At 38.4% G+C, this 17,234-nt stretch overlaps 1 protein-coding gene across 19 annotated transcripts in view; it reads right to left on the bottom strand.

Moving 5' to 3' along the window:
- The window catches only part of LOC146587287 (uncharacterized), a 139,471-nt gene that overhangs the window by 76,449 nt on the left and 45,788 nt on the right, over positions 1-17,234 (bottom strand). Inside the window, exon 1 of one of the 19 annotated variants that reach the window (XR_014897693.1) lies at positions 1,232-1,389. The exons of the other annotated variants lie outside the window; for them this stretch is intronic. The gene's annotated coding sequence lies outside the window, so the exon portion shown is untranslated. Of the gene's footprint in view, positions 1-1,231; positions 1,390-17,234 lie in introns of those variants that run through there. 19 annotated transcript variants of the gene reach the window in all.

The following is a 17,234-nucleotide window of genomic DNA, read 5'->3' on the forward strand; positions in this document are numbered from 1 at the left end:
ATACACAAAATAAAAATAAACACACACTTTTTCACGACTGACAGTTCTCATATGCTTGGCATGCAGCAGAAATACTACAAATGCACTTMAAGCCCTGATAGTTGAAGTTTTTGTGCACATTATCTTTTTAGCACTATAAGGAAAACATTTGTTGCCTTGATTGTCATAGAAAATAAAGGTTTGGGATAATAAATATAAATAATTACACTACAAAAAAACATTATGAATTATAAAGTCTCCAGTAAGTCCCATCTAGTTTTGCTAGTTTCATTTTCCTGTACTGTAACTAACTAGGATTATATCTAATAGCATAATTTTTTGACACACAGCCTACAACCTTTTTAAGAAAWGGAAACAACTAGAATCATATCTCTTCATAGAAACAAACCCAATTGCTAATGACTAACTTTCAAAGAGTTCATAATGTTCTAAAGATTTAATGAGATTCTGTATTAAACATTATGTTGAAACGACTTCTCAATTTTTAAGGAAGCAACCTATTCATATATTTTCATCCATCTTGCAGAATTTTAGTAAGTATGTTGCTTATTCACTCACTGCTGGACTTCATCTTCTGTGATTCCAAATGAAATAAATATCCACTGTCTTTAATTAGATTTAATTAGAGTTTTTCAGCTATCCAGTCACTGTTCATCTGGGCTTTTATGTTGATTCAGCAAGCATACTTCTACCCCCCATATTTTTTTTCTTGATACACTTATATGCTTCAGTATTTCTGTTCTAACCTAGATTCATGACCTCTATTTTATAATGATGTAGTTCAAGAAGATATTGGCTTTTGATGACCCTGTAAGGAATATCTATATAACTAAATTGTACAGGAAGACCTGACTACTCTCAGAAAGAACAAAGTCTTTTTCAAAGCAGAAAAAAATGCTGGCCAATTACATGTTCATTTTAAATGACATAAAGGAGAACTTGTCCTGCCATTGCCCAATGGAGAGCTTGCTGGAAGGAAAAGTAAGCTCCAGGAAGGGAGTTAAGCAATACTAAATGGTATTTATTTAGCCTGACTGTTCTCAAATTCAACTGTTTTTGGTAGTACTTTGGCAACAGAATTCCTCCTCCCTGTAGTCTGAAATTTCCTCCATCCCTAATCTCTTTGTCAACACCTTCCTTCATACTATCCGTTTCCTCCAGAACCCTCCCCAGTCTTGTAAGCGCTGTGGGAAATGAGTCCAATGAGTCTAAGCTACTCAAATCCACTCACCTGTGTTCTGCGGCAAGAAGTCTTACTGGCATTTCGGCCCGAAAGGTGTAGATATCTGATTCCTACCAACACAAGCCAACAGGACCATGGCAGTTGCTCTTTTACTTGGATTGCCAAAGTTCTGGTATATTCAGAATTCACTGATTTCAGCAGCACCTCTCAACACAGTCAAGCTGTTTAGAGTTTCTAGAGGGGTTAAGATGACATGATTTGGCTACCAAAGTATGACAACCTTCATTTTTCATGATTTAAAATTAAATAATGGAAAACAGATGTATTTTCCCAATGCAAAGGAAATGTTTTCTCATATGTAAAAGAATAAAGCCAATAAAGGCACCAGTTTCTTTAAATATGGCTGTATCTAGAAACCTTCCAATAATACAAGTCATCTGAGATAGATTTGGAARCACACTGGCTATATAATTATATATAAGCCTCCACAAAGGGTTCAATATTCTGTCAGATTTAACATTGTATGTTATAGCACCTGGCATGCTGTTATCACTCTATTGGTTAAAACATTACAGAAAGGAAAGCAATGTTCTTATTCACTGACAAATGTGTCCTTTAATGATAATGCTTTTTATCTCCTAGGTTTTGTATAACATCCTGTGATTTCATAGTAACTATAGCAACTATTCATTTTTGTTCTGAATAAAAGAGAGTGTTATAAATCTATGCAACTTGCTGGCATATAAATTAAGGCTGTCTGCAGGAACTAGTATGCCAGAGCTCAGTTTTCCCACTTAGCTTTAAATTGACATGTTCACTGTTGATGAAGAAAGTGCCTGTCTGCTCAGGAAAAAAAAAAAAAAAAAAGGATTTGTCCTGAGTGGGTAGAAAAGGTCATTCAGCTCAGCGCACAAAATACAGGTGCTGATGACTACCAGCTGAGGATTAATTCAGTCAGGCTGAGCAAAGAAAATATTGGAATTACCTTTTAAAAAGTGATAGCATCGATACCAGCCAAGAGGGAAAAAAAAAAAAAAAAAAACAGGAGAGAGAGAGAGAAGGGTTAGAGGTGAAACCAGAGCTGAAAGTTTCCTGCCTCCTGGAGAGAACAGCCTAACTCCTAGCAATGAGAATGCATTTTGACAGCTCCTGTACGGCCTGTTGTGTACAGTCATTGAAACGACGTGCGGGAGCTCCTTACTGCCAAGCGCCTTACTGCCATTCTCCTGGCCAATGCAACCTTACCCACTGCCAAACATTAGATAGTACCGACTCCCTTCTATAACAAAGTCTCCAAACTTTTATTACATTAGCAGAACCATAYAGTTCTGTAGATTAAAACATCTCATCGACATATTTTTCCTTTTGTAATTCCAATCTGTTTCTCCTCTTTTGCTTGTTTAGCAAAGCAGGAGAGTTTCATTCAAGTAAATTAATGCTAAAAGGTACAATTATACRACTATCTGCATAATGTCAGCTGCTGCCTTTCCAGTGTGCCTGGAATTTCAAATATATTTGTTATTTAGGCCCAGGTTTAGTCTCTCAGCAATATTATACAATATCCTAGAATCACAGAGTAGTTCAGGTTGGACAGAAGTTCAGGTGGTCACCTACACCAACCTTCTGTTCAAAGCGCAGGATCAAAATTGAAAAATTGTTGCACAATTTGATTTCAGGTTGCTCAATCTGATTTCAGCAGATTTCTCCTTGAGATGTCTGGGTATAGATGAAAATAGAAACAGGATGTAGCATCCAGTATAAGTTGGTGATTTTAAGACACAATAGCATTGCAAACAAAGGTTATCATAGTACTGGCATTTCTGTTTAATCCAAATATCTTATATTGAAATATTATCCCTAGAATTACTTTCAGAATTCCTTATCAAACCTCAGTAATAGATTTCCTGGCATTACTTTTCCATATAAAGTTCAGCATGCATAAAATTTTATCTAAATTGAAACTCGGAAGATTTACATCCTCCGATCTTTCCAAACCTTTATTATATCATTATCTTCCCAAGAATTAATTAATAATTCAGGCTTCATTCATCACAAATCTAAGCTAAGCATGCTTTTTCACATTCTCCTAGCTCTAGGATCCCAAGCTAGCTCACTAGCTCAGTATTTGCACATCTTAACTTCCAGATGTTTAAATCTCTCTTAACTATAGAATTGATGCAGCAGCATATTTTAGTATTATTACTTTCAAGATGAATGCTAAAATAAATATGTTTGCGTGGTTTATTTTTCCCATCTACAGCGTGGTCTTACACTCGTTCTTTGCTTTGGAAAAAAAGCAAGCATTAATGTTTTCAGGAAATTATTTCAATACTGCTAGATAAAGCATTAGATCCCACAAAAATTCTAAACAGTAGTTTTCACTCTTGCTAGAAATGACCCTGGCTGTGCGTGAAAAATACAGTATGCCACCATGATAYGAGGCTGAGGTTCCAGAAAACTGTAATTACTATTTTCTGTGAGTTTTAGATTCTCATGTAATTGTTCAGCAGTTATGCAATTGCAATAGGCCACTGAAAGGTAAAGAACACACAGGTGATTTTTAGGAAGATCAGTGATGGATTAAATCCAGTTTCGACAGATCTGCCAATCCATGCATCATACTCTCAGGAAGAGCCCTGTTTTGAACAGATTTTCTTCAGAGATCACTGCTCCAGAGTTTCTGTCTTAAATCAGGCAAAGCTTAATGGAGATAATATCAAATCAAAAGTAGCATCCTTTGCTCCAATTCACAGGAAAATGCCAAAGCRAGGAGAACCTAGCCTTCCAGACTTATAGGGGAGGTGGTCATCCTGTTTCTCTTCATGGGGGCTCAGGGTGATTCAGAAACGGATAAAATACAGTTCTCACTCATAGGAATTCATCACAACAAGTAGGTGGAAAAATTAAAGGCAGGAGAGAGAGCATGGAGAAAACCTGGAAAAGCATAGAGAGCTTATGCAAAGGGGGGACCTCTGTCTTCTATCTCTAAGAGTCAAAATGCCTGACCTTGACACTGCTCCCTCAACCRCCCCCCAGGCCTCATCTTTACTATTCTCCCCATGCGAAAAGCTCCCCTGCAAAAATCCTGGCTCTGTGGACATGCAGTCTGTGTGCATTTTACCTCACACGTATGAGCATTCCTTCCTGGAAATGACAAAAGTCCCTTTCCATCATGTATTTTTCCAGATTTAAGTTAAATTGCCTGCTGGAATCTGTGCCACTGCCTCATTTCTACATAGGAAGTGAAAGGTTGTTTTAGGGTTTTATGTTAGTGCTCAGTAGCACAGGCTCTGAATGCCTTTCCCACCTTAACATATAATGCAGAGTATATTAAATCTTAGTATCAGTTGTCTCCTTCCTCCAACAAAGTAAAGTAAGCAAAGAGAAATAATGTGACACTGTTACTTGTACAATTAGCCAAGATATGRCAACATTACCAGCAGTGTTGCTTTTACATTTGGAGAAGCAATATCTATAAGGAATCATGCCTGTTACAGTAGAGAAAAGCACGATCCAAACCCTGAAAATGAACTTGGAGAGTCAAGAAAAAAAAAAATAAAAAAAAAAAAAAAAAAAAAAAAAAAAAAAAAAAAAAAANAAAAAAAAAAAAAAAAAAAAAAAAAAAAAAAAAAAAAAAAAAAAAAAAAAAAAAAGACTGGTTAATAGTTGGTGCAGGGAGGATTTTCTAAAAGACAGGCTACGGCAGGCTCTGAAAAAAGTTCCAAGATTCAGCCCTGAAAACTGTAAGTACATATTGAATCAATTAGACACACCATTAATTTAGTTTTCTAATTTTATCACTTAAGACATAGGATTTACATATTTTACTCAACACATTTCCTTCTGAATCTTAATTTCTCCCCTGAATATGACTCTACTGGACAAGAAAGAAAGTGAGCACTCTTGGACTTTCAGGATTGCAGTGGTCATAATTTTCATTAAGATTCCCATTAACATTAGCAAAGATAAGAGAAACCACAGCCTTTAGCACATTCTGACAGCTAACAGTAGCACTTACAATTCAGAGGGACAGGAGATGAAGCTAAAATATGGTTTATCCAGAAAAGAAAAACCCAGACCACAAAATCTATTATTGATTCATGTCTCAGGAAAAGTGTTCCAAGATCTTCCACATCAATACATGATTGGATCAGTCATTTTATTATGCTGAACACAGTAAAGATCTATAGGTCAGGAATAAGAATGTTTGCTTTATATTTTCTTGAGAGATGAAACTTCTTAACTGAATCTTACACTTAATCATTTCCAAATCCCAAGCTATATCTTCTGATCCCTGCTTCGATTTAAAATAAAATTCATTTTCTGGTTTGCTGCATGACTTTTATTTCAGACTTGACTTAGAGATTTATGAACGAGATATAGCTTTTCTTGTCGACCACTTGAGCAATCTTGGTCCCTGTGGTGATTTCCACAATGCTGCAGGTAGGAAGAAACACTCACTACTGTAAAATGATATGACATCCCTACTTGAAAGTCAAAACAAAAATTTGAGGGTTGAAGAGTTCCGTTGCAGAAAGGATAGAAACCCAGGAGAATCTGACCATTGCCATATTCTAAAAAGTAACACGAGTTTTTAATTCATTGCCACTTAATTAAGAAATGGAGAATGCCTGGGTATGAAACAAATTATCATCTATACAGAAACAGCGGGGGCAAGAGTGAATGATGGGACTCAGTTTCACCTGTAGCCACTAACATGGAAATATGACTTTGACTCAGCGTAAAATGATTTCTCCTGAAGATCAGTGCTCCACTCAGTATAGTACAATTTAACACGCAGGGCACTATTTATAGCAAAGAGACCTCAGGGGTTTTCAAGACAGAATTGTCTAAAGCACAGTACGTCGGCACGACCCCTTGCAACGTGGCATCTGTGCTATCTCATTTTCTGGGGTAATGTCTTAAGTACTGCTGACTACCTGCACACTCAAACTTTGGTACATAATCTGTGATGTCTTTCYCAGCGCAAGTTACAAATACAACAGAGCTGCTCTTTTCAACTTGCTCCAATACCCCAAAAGAAAAAAAAGGCTTAGGTATCAAATGGTCCGGAACAAAGGCAAGCATCAAATGTTCAAATCCAAAACTGTGATGCCAAGGATTGCTGTCTGATGGCTCRTCTAACCCTGGAGTTTTTGTGCAATGCCTGGAAACAGCCTGGTCTTGACAGAGCCCAACTGACTGCATGTGTCAATAGTGTGGGGTAAATGCATTCCTCAGCGCATCCCATTTCCTTAATGTCCACACTGAGATTCCTATGGCAGCACACTACATCTCCATCCCTGCCCATATATTTGAGACTTCATCCAGAGAATGATGATCCACTTTCCACAGAAATTCAACTCTTATGTAAAACGCATATACGTTTGACATATCTCCAACTTTAAAACTTATACAGGAGCTTGGGATGCAACAAATGCCAACGACTTTGAGGCCAAATCATTTTTGAAAATGGGATCTGATGCCTAAATCATAGGGACAGAATCATAGAATCATAGAATCAGTAAGGTTGGAAGGGGCCTCTGGAGGTCATCTAGTCCAACCTCCCTGCTCAGCAGGGGCACCTAGAGCATGTTAGACAGGGTTGCAGCCAGGCGGGCCTTGAATCTCTCCAGAGAAGGAGACTCCACAACCTCTCTGGGCAACCTAGTCCAGGGCTCCGTCACTCTCACAGGGAAGAAATTCCCCCTCACATTCAGGCGGAACTGCCTGTGCTTCGATTTCTGCCCAGTGCCTCTTGTCCTGTCACATGGGACAACTGAAAAGAGTTTGTCCCCGTCCCCTTGACACCTACCCTTCAGGTACATTGATAAGATCCCCCCCTCAGTCTTCTCTTCCCCAGGCTGAAGAGGCCCAGCTCTCACAGCCGTTCCTCATAGGGCAGGTGCTCCAGCCCTCTGACCATCTTTGTAGCCCTACGCTGGACTCTCTGCAGTAGCTCCATGTCTCTCTTGTCCTGGGGAGCCCAGAACTGTACGCAGTACTCGAGATGAGGCCTCCCCAGGGCTGAGTAGAGGGGCAGGATCACCTCCCTCGACCTGCTGGCAACACGCTTCCCAATGCACCCCAGGATACCATTGGCCTTCTTGAATACAAGGGCACCTTGCTGGCTGCTGGTCAACTTGTCATCCACCAGCACTCCCAGGTCCTTTTCTGCCGAGCTGTTCTCCAGAGGGTCAGCCCCTGGCTTGTACTGGTGCCTAGGGTTATTCCTCCCTAGGTGCAGGAGTCTTCTCTTGCCTCGTGGAACCTCAGGAGGTTCCTCTCTGCCCAGCTCTCCACCCTGACCAGGTTTCTCTGAATGGCAGCACAGCCCTCAGGTGTATCAGCCACTTCTCCCAGCTTGGTATCATCAGCAAACCTGCTGAGGAGGCACTCTGTCCCCTCATCCAGGTCGTTGATGAAGAAGTTGAACAGGGTGGGACCCAGTACTGAGCCCTGGGGGACGCCACTAGCCACAGGCCTCCAACTAGACTCCACGCCACTGATGACGACCCTCTGGGCTCTGCCTTTCAGCCAGTTCTCAGTCCACCTCATTGTCCACTCGTCTAACCCACACTTCCTGAGCTTATCTAGGAGGATGTTATGGGAGACAGTGTCAAAAACCTTGCTGAAGTCGAGGTACACAACGTCCACTGCTCTCCCCTCATCTACCCAGCCAGTCATTCCATCATAGAGGGCTATCAGATTGGTTAAGCAGGATTTCCCCTTGGTGAATCCATGCTGGCTGCTCCTGATCACCTTCTTTTCCTCCGTATGTCTGGAGATGACAGATTTTTATTTATTTAAAATATTCAGCGCCTGAAATAAATAAGGGAGTTAGACGACTCATTCCTCTCTAAAAAATAAAGTCCCTATCTTCAGCCCCTTCAGCACTATTAGAGATTTTACCCATATGTACTTACTAAACATTTATCCTTGGACTCAGGCATCTATAGAAATGTAAGATGGCACAAACAAACCCATAACTAAAAATTATTCTGTACAGATCCATTTGAGGAAGAATCATCAAATGGAAGGGGCAAAACAAAGGGGTTCTGACTTAATTTTAGCTGGAAAAAACATAGTTTTCAGAATACCAGTCAAGCCAAAAGTATGAAGTGAACATTCAAAGCACAAAACCACATGAAACTCATACTAAATGAGTACGCAAACTGTATCTGCACAGAAGAACCATTTGAAGGATATGTACAATACATGTACTTCGGTGTTACAGATATTGTACCTTGCATGGAAATGAAAAGGGACATTAATCACTAATTCACTGACGAATATGAAGTCCTCTCATTTTAATGAGCCAACCGAAAATTTTACCTCCTTTACAGTTCTGCTTTGGAAAGCACTTCCCAAATAATTAATTTCAAGCAACTTATTTTATTCCATCAGTGTCTTCCTGGCTAGCTAATGTTGCTCATATGCTCAATTTCCAGAGCATTTCACTTCAAAATGGGATGAACAGAAGTGTGACTCATGTACATCTAGGAGCACTGAACCATTTGGCACTTTTTTAATCACAAAACACAATCACTGTGCCGGAGACCTCTCTTGTATTTATTTTGCTTGGCTCACACTACAGGAAACTTTTCCCTCCCTCAACAAAAGTAACCAAATAATTCAATAGAAAGCATCATTTACTCAGTGTTTTACATCTTCGAACATTCTACAGACATTAATCTTCACTACACCTGCTACATTTGGAAAATATATATTTCTAGTCCTGTATTTGAAAATGAAGCATAGAGCCCTATCAATCCTAGTTACATGTATGCCTCCAGAAACTCACAAWTTTTTAAAGTATTTACTTCACTTTATATGTGAAGAGGAAAGTCAGCTTAGCCTCATTTTGTAGTACAGCACTGAGACACAAGGTTTTGGATTCAGCCTGTCTCAGATTAGGAAGCATCAACTCAGGCTCCCTCTTKAAAATGGAGAAAAATGACCTATTCAAGAGGACAGTTCACACCTTCAATTAACTGTTTTGTCTTTAGRAAGCACTGTCAACCTCTGCTGATGATCGTGGTAACCTACTGTAACTTGCATATTTTGGTTAAGTGTTTAAGGTCATAGCGCATGAATCAATGTCTAAGCAGTAACCAGAAAATGTGTGGCAGAACAGGGAAACTGGGCTCGGCATCTGCCACGACTTAGCACAGCCCAGCCTTCCTCCACAGACAGGGTTTACAAAAGCATCAAAGGGAGATGGTCTCTTAAAGCTCTTTTGAAAACCTCTCCTAGCATGACTAAATTATTCACTAAAGCATACAGAGAAAAAGRTTGTCACAGCCAGGACAGGCATGCTGAACAGCCTTGCCCTCATAGCTTTCCTATCCCTCAAATAGCAAGAAAGAGTAATCCAGGATACTCAACATTAAGGAGCTCCTTTCACATATTACCCTGCTTTTCAAAGGCTTCTATTCAGTATATTTTTGAACATAGAAATAATACAACAATAAATATTTAGCAATATTCATCCATAAATAATTGGCATTTRGTGACTAGAGATCCATTCATATTTGAATGGGTCAGATGAAACACCATGCTGATGTTTCTCTCACTATTACTACCGTTCTTTCAAAAAGTTTAGGATAAATTGCAATAATGCACATGGTAGGTCCAGTAAAGACTGGTACAAATTATAATACATAATTTGATCAAAAAGGACATGTATATAACACACTATAGAAAACATAAAATAGTATCAGTCTGTTCAGTGCATGAGATGATAACTAAAGAAAATCTCTGGGGGCAGACTAGCCAGAGAGGATTAGATACTGATCTCAAATTATAGGGATACAGATCTGAGATAAGCCTCACTGACATCGATTTCAAATGTATTAGTTTTAATTGAGATCAAAATCTGGCCAGTGTCTCAACTTTTGGTAGATCTGATACTCTTTCTGCACTACATTCCCAGGCAAATTGAATGAATAGCTGTTTCAGGCAGGCTTTCTTTTCAGTCTTACACCAAAAGTCTTGACAATACAAGTATGTGTCACATGCAAGCCATATTCAGGGTTAAGTTAAAACTACAGGTAAAATGAAAAATATCAAATTATACCAGCAAAACCAAAAAGAATTAAATTACTGTAGTAACWGCAATAAAAAAGAAAGTTGTATTAATGCCAAGATTTTTTATCATTTTATGAAAAAATGTATGAAAAAGCTCTCTTACTCAGAAGGGCTGATCAGAGGAGAAGYACAGGGCAACACTGATAATCCTAATCCTTAGTTTGCAGCCCCTAGCAAATAATGGTTGAAAAAAACAGAACCAAAAAGAATTTTTAAAGATTTTCACTGAAGGCACCACATAAATACATAGAAAGTGCAAACTCTACAGAAGCTGTAGTTCTGTTGCTAATGTTGTGCTTCCTGAGGTRGTTTCTCTGTTATCCAGAATAAAAGCATTAAGCATCATTATCAAAGATATTTGTGTCAAAACTTCATTCTTTCCATTTAATAAAAATAGAATTTGTACAAATAATTTCTCAAGAACAAGACTGGGATGTAGGATCCAATTTACAGACACACTTTAAGTAGATTATGTGTTATACAATGCTTACTATGTCTTTATATAGAAAGATTTTCAGAGTCTAAAGACAAAAAGAAAAAAGAAAAAGAGAGAGAGAGAAAGGAGAAGATCCAGACAGCATCTGGCCCTCAGCAATGTTCAACCAGCAGTCAGATAGCAAGAAGGGACCCATCAATAATTTTCGCATTTCAGTGGCATTGCGGGTGCTACCACTGCAATGGTGCAAACATTTGTGTGAAAGATTAGAAATAGCTCACTCATCGACTCTTCTGCACATTGTAAATGAACACTGCATCTAAATGAACATTATAGCTTAAGAGATTTTCAGGATCCCATAGTACAAATAGAAAGCCCAGTACACCTGAAAATTTTATCCTGGAATTTCTCTTTTCTTATATATTTGTACTATGTGCAGCGCGATGAAGCCCAAAGCTCATCTGTGGCTCTTCTATGTTCTTGGAACATAATTGCTCATTAAAARCAACTGCCATGCAACACACTTTCACCACACCGAGAATGAGTTTCCTGTTTAACAGCAAGACTAAATATTTTTTGGAGCTTCGTTTATTGCTCCATTGGAAAGGGTAAGCTGAGTTTTGTGTTTAAAATAGCAATTCCAGATCTTTGTAATGAATTAAGGCATTTTTGATCTAGTTTTAAAGCACTTACTCAGAGTATATCTGAATACAAAATGGATATTCTGAGAATACCCAAGTAACTGCTCATTAGGATTAACATTAGCTTGGAAATGGGTCTTTTAAGACATTTACCAATTTTTCAGGTAATTTGTATTCATCCTAATTGATCCAAATGCAAAAACGTCAGTTTTCTCTGACTACATGCCCTTACAAAACCAAAAACAACTCCAGTGGAGGAGACTGGCATTTAGAAAGGCAGGCAGCTGGTAATCTGAAATAAGAAAGTTGGTTAAAAAGATCACTGAGCTATTAGCTCAACTCGTCATCTTGACAGTCATAGCGGTTATGAGCTACTTGTACTGGACCTTTTGGTGCACAGCAAGTAAACCTGGGTAAAAATCACACAAAATGCTGGCTCTCAAAGTCAGAATTTAGATATCTCTTCAGTAAAAGTTCATTGATATAACTGTTGAAACCAGAAAATAATGAAGGTATTTCTAATATTGATTAATGTATTTTCAGCCTAGTAAATTATCCTTGGTAGTTAAGAACTTTTTAGTTAAGATTCACTAAAATCCCTTGAACTGGTTGATTTATTATTGTCTTGTATGAGTGTTTTTTCCCCCATCATTCTTTGGAATTGAAACTTACTCTTCAGCAAGGTCTTAAAAATAACTTATTGTTTTAAAGAAAAGCACAAAGAACTCTACGAAATATTATTTGTATTTCCTCAAACAGACCATACTTATCAAAGACACTTACCGTCTCTATTTGCGTACACTTCGTTGCCTTGGGGTAGCTGGTCCTGTTTCTTCCCACTGAGACTAACGTGAAGTAATGTCCACGTTGAAAAGGGCCAACACTTTATGAGTCTCTGCTAAGGGGATGATTGAATTCCTTCTCTCTGCTGAAGAAAAGCTTTCCGTTCCAAAGAAGGGTCATGAAAGGAATTATTAGTCATAAATATTTCCCTGTTTCAACTATTCTTTTTGTCAGACCTGCTCTATGGGAAGGAAAGGGCTGCAGGGGAWGTGTGAGCGTACAGGAAAGAAGGGGAAGCCAAAGGAAACCCTTTATACACACCAGCACCCTCGCATTTCTCTGATGAGGTTTAAAAGAAGAAATCATAGCTTAGCTRTGGGGTTATTATGCTTGTTCTGTACAGCTACTGAACAGCAGAAAACAGACAATACAGCCATGAAAGGTAAGAAATGTAAATTCAGACAAATCTGYTCCACCTGCAGATTATTAGATACATCACATGTTAGCACTCTCCTGAGTTTTGTATTGACTAGTGCCATAGCCTTCACTTAAAATCAAATGAAAACAAGATGATTGCCATCAGGACATCTCTTTTAATTGAATCTACCTGTAAGGGGCCCACAGAAAATGCACTTAACTCAAAAAAACTACAGGACAAGAGCTACAGTGCTTGTTTTTTTTTTCTGCTGGACAAAAAAATAACTGTGGAGGAGTGATTAGGACAGTCCCTAAAGCCTCCTTCTCCACATTCCTTGTCACTGAAAATAAACTGCTTTTATTTCTGCACCAATCTCTCACTAACCACTTAGTAATTCAGAAGAAACAAACACTCAACAAATTCAATCGAGATACCTGTCTGAGATTTGTGGACGCTGGAACAGCCGAGTTTGCACACATTTCTGCGTCTCTGAGGTACTGGTCTCATACTGAYTAATCCATAAAGTTTGCATTAATCAACATTTCTCCAACTATATGCTGGCAGCAACTAATACTGAAAAAGCTATACTAGAATTTAGGAAAGCTCGAATAAGGAATAGCTCACGTGGAATTCACATGTGAGGTCCTCACCCAGGCCAGCCTGCTGATTTCAAATTCTACTTGCAGATATGTGAACCAAACTCTGTACSTTGAGTACAGGGGCAAATTCTTTTAACAATGGTTGGAAAAAATTCCTAAAGATGAAAGAGCCAAACATTTCATTTTCAAGTATTTTCACTGCAACTAGCTCCTAAATAAAGTGCATATTCTCTTACAGAAAATGTATTGAAATAGGTCACAATAGGCAGTAACAGACTGGTGAGGCATGTTCACTGGCTCTCACTTGGATAGCTCTCTGCTCATTTTAGGGAAGTCAGAGACCCTGTTTGGAGAGAGAGATCTACTACTGCATCATAAAACACAGGAGCTTGCTCTGCACCAGCTAGCAGCCAAATTTCCCTTAGTCACTCTCCCCCTCAATAAATCCAAACTGTGGCTTTCACCTTGTGCTTTTGATCAGTCAATCACAACTAAACCCAACAGCTATATCATGGACACTGCCTATTTAACTTAACACACCTAAAACACACAACACGGAGGTCCCTCTCCAGAGTTACAATCATGGACAAGGTTCATTTTTAACAAACAGATAACCAAACAGACAATTCTATCTTCCAGAATTTGGGGAGTTTAAAAAAAAATATGTAAAATTACAAATTAACTATTTTACACCAAATCAAATCTGTATTTATTTTTGTGCCAAGCAAAAATGCCAAATTAGAATAAAATCAGATCAATAATCATGTAAGAGCTGGAGGTGCAGAATGGTGAGCTCCTCATCATCAAACTCTCCAGCTGGYGGCTTGATATGCTTGTATCTAGATAGGCATCTACTGCCCTTACAGATGGGAAAGGGCTTTCAGCTTGGCCTCCAGCTAACCTTCCTCAGTGGGTCTCTTGCTGGTCTCCTATCATATCAGCCAGTTCTCCACAAGCAAGAGAGATACCCTAAGGGCTTCTCAAACAGCCCTAGATGCTTACACATAGGTACCGGTGCCTGATTCTGCAATACTGTGATGGGATATTCAGCTACTGCACAAGTGACCTGCCATAACCAAGGTGTCTCAAAGGGGCTCTGAATAATCCGTCCTTGGGAGCCAGGAACTGTGAGCTGTTCAGATGGTTAATTTTTCTCTTAGTGACTGGGATAAATGAAATGTTCTCACTCATGCTGAATTCTTTGACTGAAAACCATACAAACTATTACACATTGCCTTAGGCAAGCTGGAGTCTGTTTAAGTCTTCATAGGAGTCTTTGTATTCTAAAAACACAACTACAGACTCAAGCACCTTATTGCTCAATTTAAATATAAAGKTTTTTTTAAATCAAATTGTTTATTTTAACAAGTCTATTGAGAAGCAGATTCAGAAAAATCCGTATCAATTCATGCAATAGAAGTTCACGCTGGTCATAAATTAATAGTTTTATTAAGGGAAGCAGAGCTGGATTTTAATACACAAGGGTGCTGAGGTGTTTGTGGAAATGATAAAACTTTAATGTCTCACTGGTGGAAAAGCATACTGCACTGAAAATATAAGATGTCTCTCTCAGTTACTTAATTTTTGTAGTATGAAGCCTTTTCCCAAAAAAAATCTGTTTTAAAAAAAAAAAGAGAGAGAGAGAGAGAGAGAGAGAGAGACATAACAGTGATCCAGTCTTCTACTGGCATTTTGCTATTGACATCAATCCAGTATATTATTACACAGCTACCTAAATGTTAACAGGATAAAATAAATCTCTCTGTGTTGCTACACAAGATACTTCTTCAGCACAAGCTCCGAGTTTCTTTCCAACTCAGTGACCTTTTCCAGGGGATTCTGGAAAGAGGTCATTTCCAAAGCAGGGAACTTGTCTGACTATGAATTATCTTGCTGTAAATTGGGAATAAGCTCGCTTTTCCCTTTTGCAAAATGTTTTCAAATCTACCAGTAACAAGATAGGCTTTTGGAAGAGTTTGCTCCTTTCAGGAATGCTGAAGGTGCTCAGCCCCAACGCAGCAGTGCAACAGACAGTGTCTGTCTGATATATTGGGTGAACTTACAACTGTCGTGCTATCTTCACTCACTTTTCCTCTGCACTTTGGTGTGGGGAAATCAAAGATAAAATTGGTGACAGGGCTAGAATAAAACTACRTACTGCATCAGAAAATATTCTCAAATGAGAATAAAACTTTGGGAAAGTTAGGGAACCTGTGTTGCTGTAGATGTGACCTTTCCGTTTGGAAAAAGAGATAAGTGAAGGCTGAAAAGAAATTGCACAAATTCCAGCTTCTTGAGAAGCACCAACTAAATAGCATACCCTGCCTGAGTCTAGCCTATGCTGACTAAAAATGACRGTTTAAAAATTGCATGTATTTTAATATAGGAAGTAACAACATCTTCATGGAGATACTACAAATACAAGCGTAAGTGGACTAGATGATCTCCAGAGGTCCCCTCCAACCCTTCTGATTCTGCGATAAGACCCATGAAAGCCTGAGCTTTCTAGTTAAATATTATTTTTAAAAAGCTTRTATAGCTACACTATGGAAAAGGAATCATTACCCTGATCTGAGGAGGCCTTAAAATACTGTATGATTGAAAGCAAGAGTTTCAAAGTATTCTAGCTGACAAAACAAGTGAAAGGTATGTGCAACTAAAGAGTTAAATCATACAAAATACAGAGGAGCCACTGCAAATGCATGGGTAGACCTTACTTTGAGCGGTCACAGCTGTCAGCCATAGGACTGCAGAGAAATGTAAAATTGTCAGTCAGAGACTGCAGAGAATTGTTTATTTTGCTCAATAAACCATTTTATATGCATGGTATCACACACTACAGGCTATGCGCATTCATCAGCTAGCACTCTCACAACTTTCACAAAGCAATTTAACAGGATGCTGCCAACTTGAAATATTAAGAATCTAGGGKTTTTTTCCCCCCTTAAATGTGATTTAAAAAAAAAAAAAAAACACTTTCTGATGTTACACCTGCTCCTGTCTTTTTTTATTTTTTCTGATTTTGTAATCATATTTACAAAGCAAGGAAAGTTTTTCACCTTCCTGTTGCTGCGTGAAAGATGCACTCATTACAAAACTGGTTGCATAAACAAAAAGAGTAAACTAAAAAGGACTGTTCTCTTATTTCATATTTTTTATTTGTAATAAAAAGGCATTATTTGCAGCAATTATAGCTAAATATTTAGAAAGAATAGGGGCTTCTTCACATGTGTTCTTTAAGCAACCTTGTCTACTGACCTGGGGGGCAGACAAATGCCTCGGGAACACAGCTGAAGTGTCTGTAATGCCCTCCACTTGGATGCCTTTGCTTCAGCTGAACGTGCCTAACAAAAATGATCTAAAAGTGTATAATTTTCAAAAATCACGTGCTAATAATCAGATGGTGTAACCTCAAGCAGCTGTTGCAGGACATAGAAAAAGGTGGCTGGATATTTGGCCTCAGAAAGAAAGAAAGAAAGGGGGGGGGCATACTAATTCTATGAAAATTACACGTCCCATAGGACTGAAAGGCAGGATGAGCTCTGACATTGCAGGTAATTGCACTCRGTGTGTAAGAGATCAATTCAATCTACCAAACAAATCTCCATGAACAGCATCTGTAGGATTTTATAAGAATTTCTTGCCTAGCCACATTCCCTACAGGATCAGCTTTGTTGGAAATGAAGGAAATAAGAAACTCAGCATGCCATTTCCTAACTCTATACAACAAAGTAAAGTAATTACAAATTAAAAGATCAAATATACCAAGTATTCCCTGTGACAATTAGCAGAATTGAACACACAAATGCCAGAAAATCGAGGTAGCAATCAAAACCTCTGTTGATTAACACTGAGCTCCTTCAGCAATGAAACTGGGACAATGTGCAGCATAACATAACACTTCCTTTTGATTCCATTAGTCTAAGAACAGCCATAAGTTTAACGAATTTCCCAGGTTACAATAAAAAAGTTTATTTCTTTAAATATATCAAAAGTATTTGGAATAAGTCATTCCAAGAAATTACAGCTGAAAACTATGTCCAAGACAATATATTTTTTGTAAAAACTAGTCTTTGGGGTGATT

This window comes from Rhea americana, unplaced genomic scaffold, assembly GCF_003343005.1.
Source record: "Rhea americana isolate MKP2758 unplaced genomic scaffold, rheAme1 scaffold_60, whole genome shotgun sequence".
Taxonomy (NCBI): domain Eukaryota; kingdom Metazoa; phylum Chordata; class Aves; order Rheiformes; family Rheidae; genus Rhea; species Rhea americana.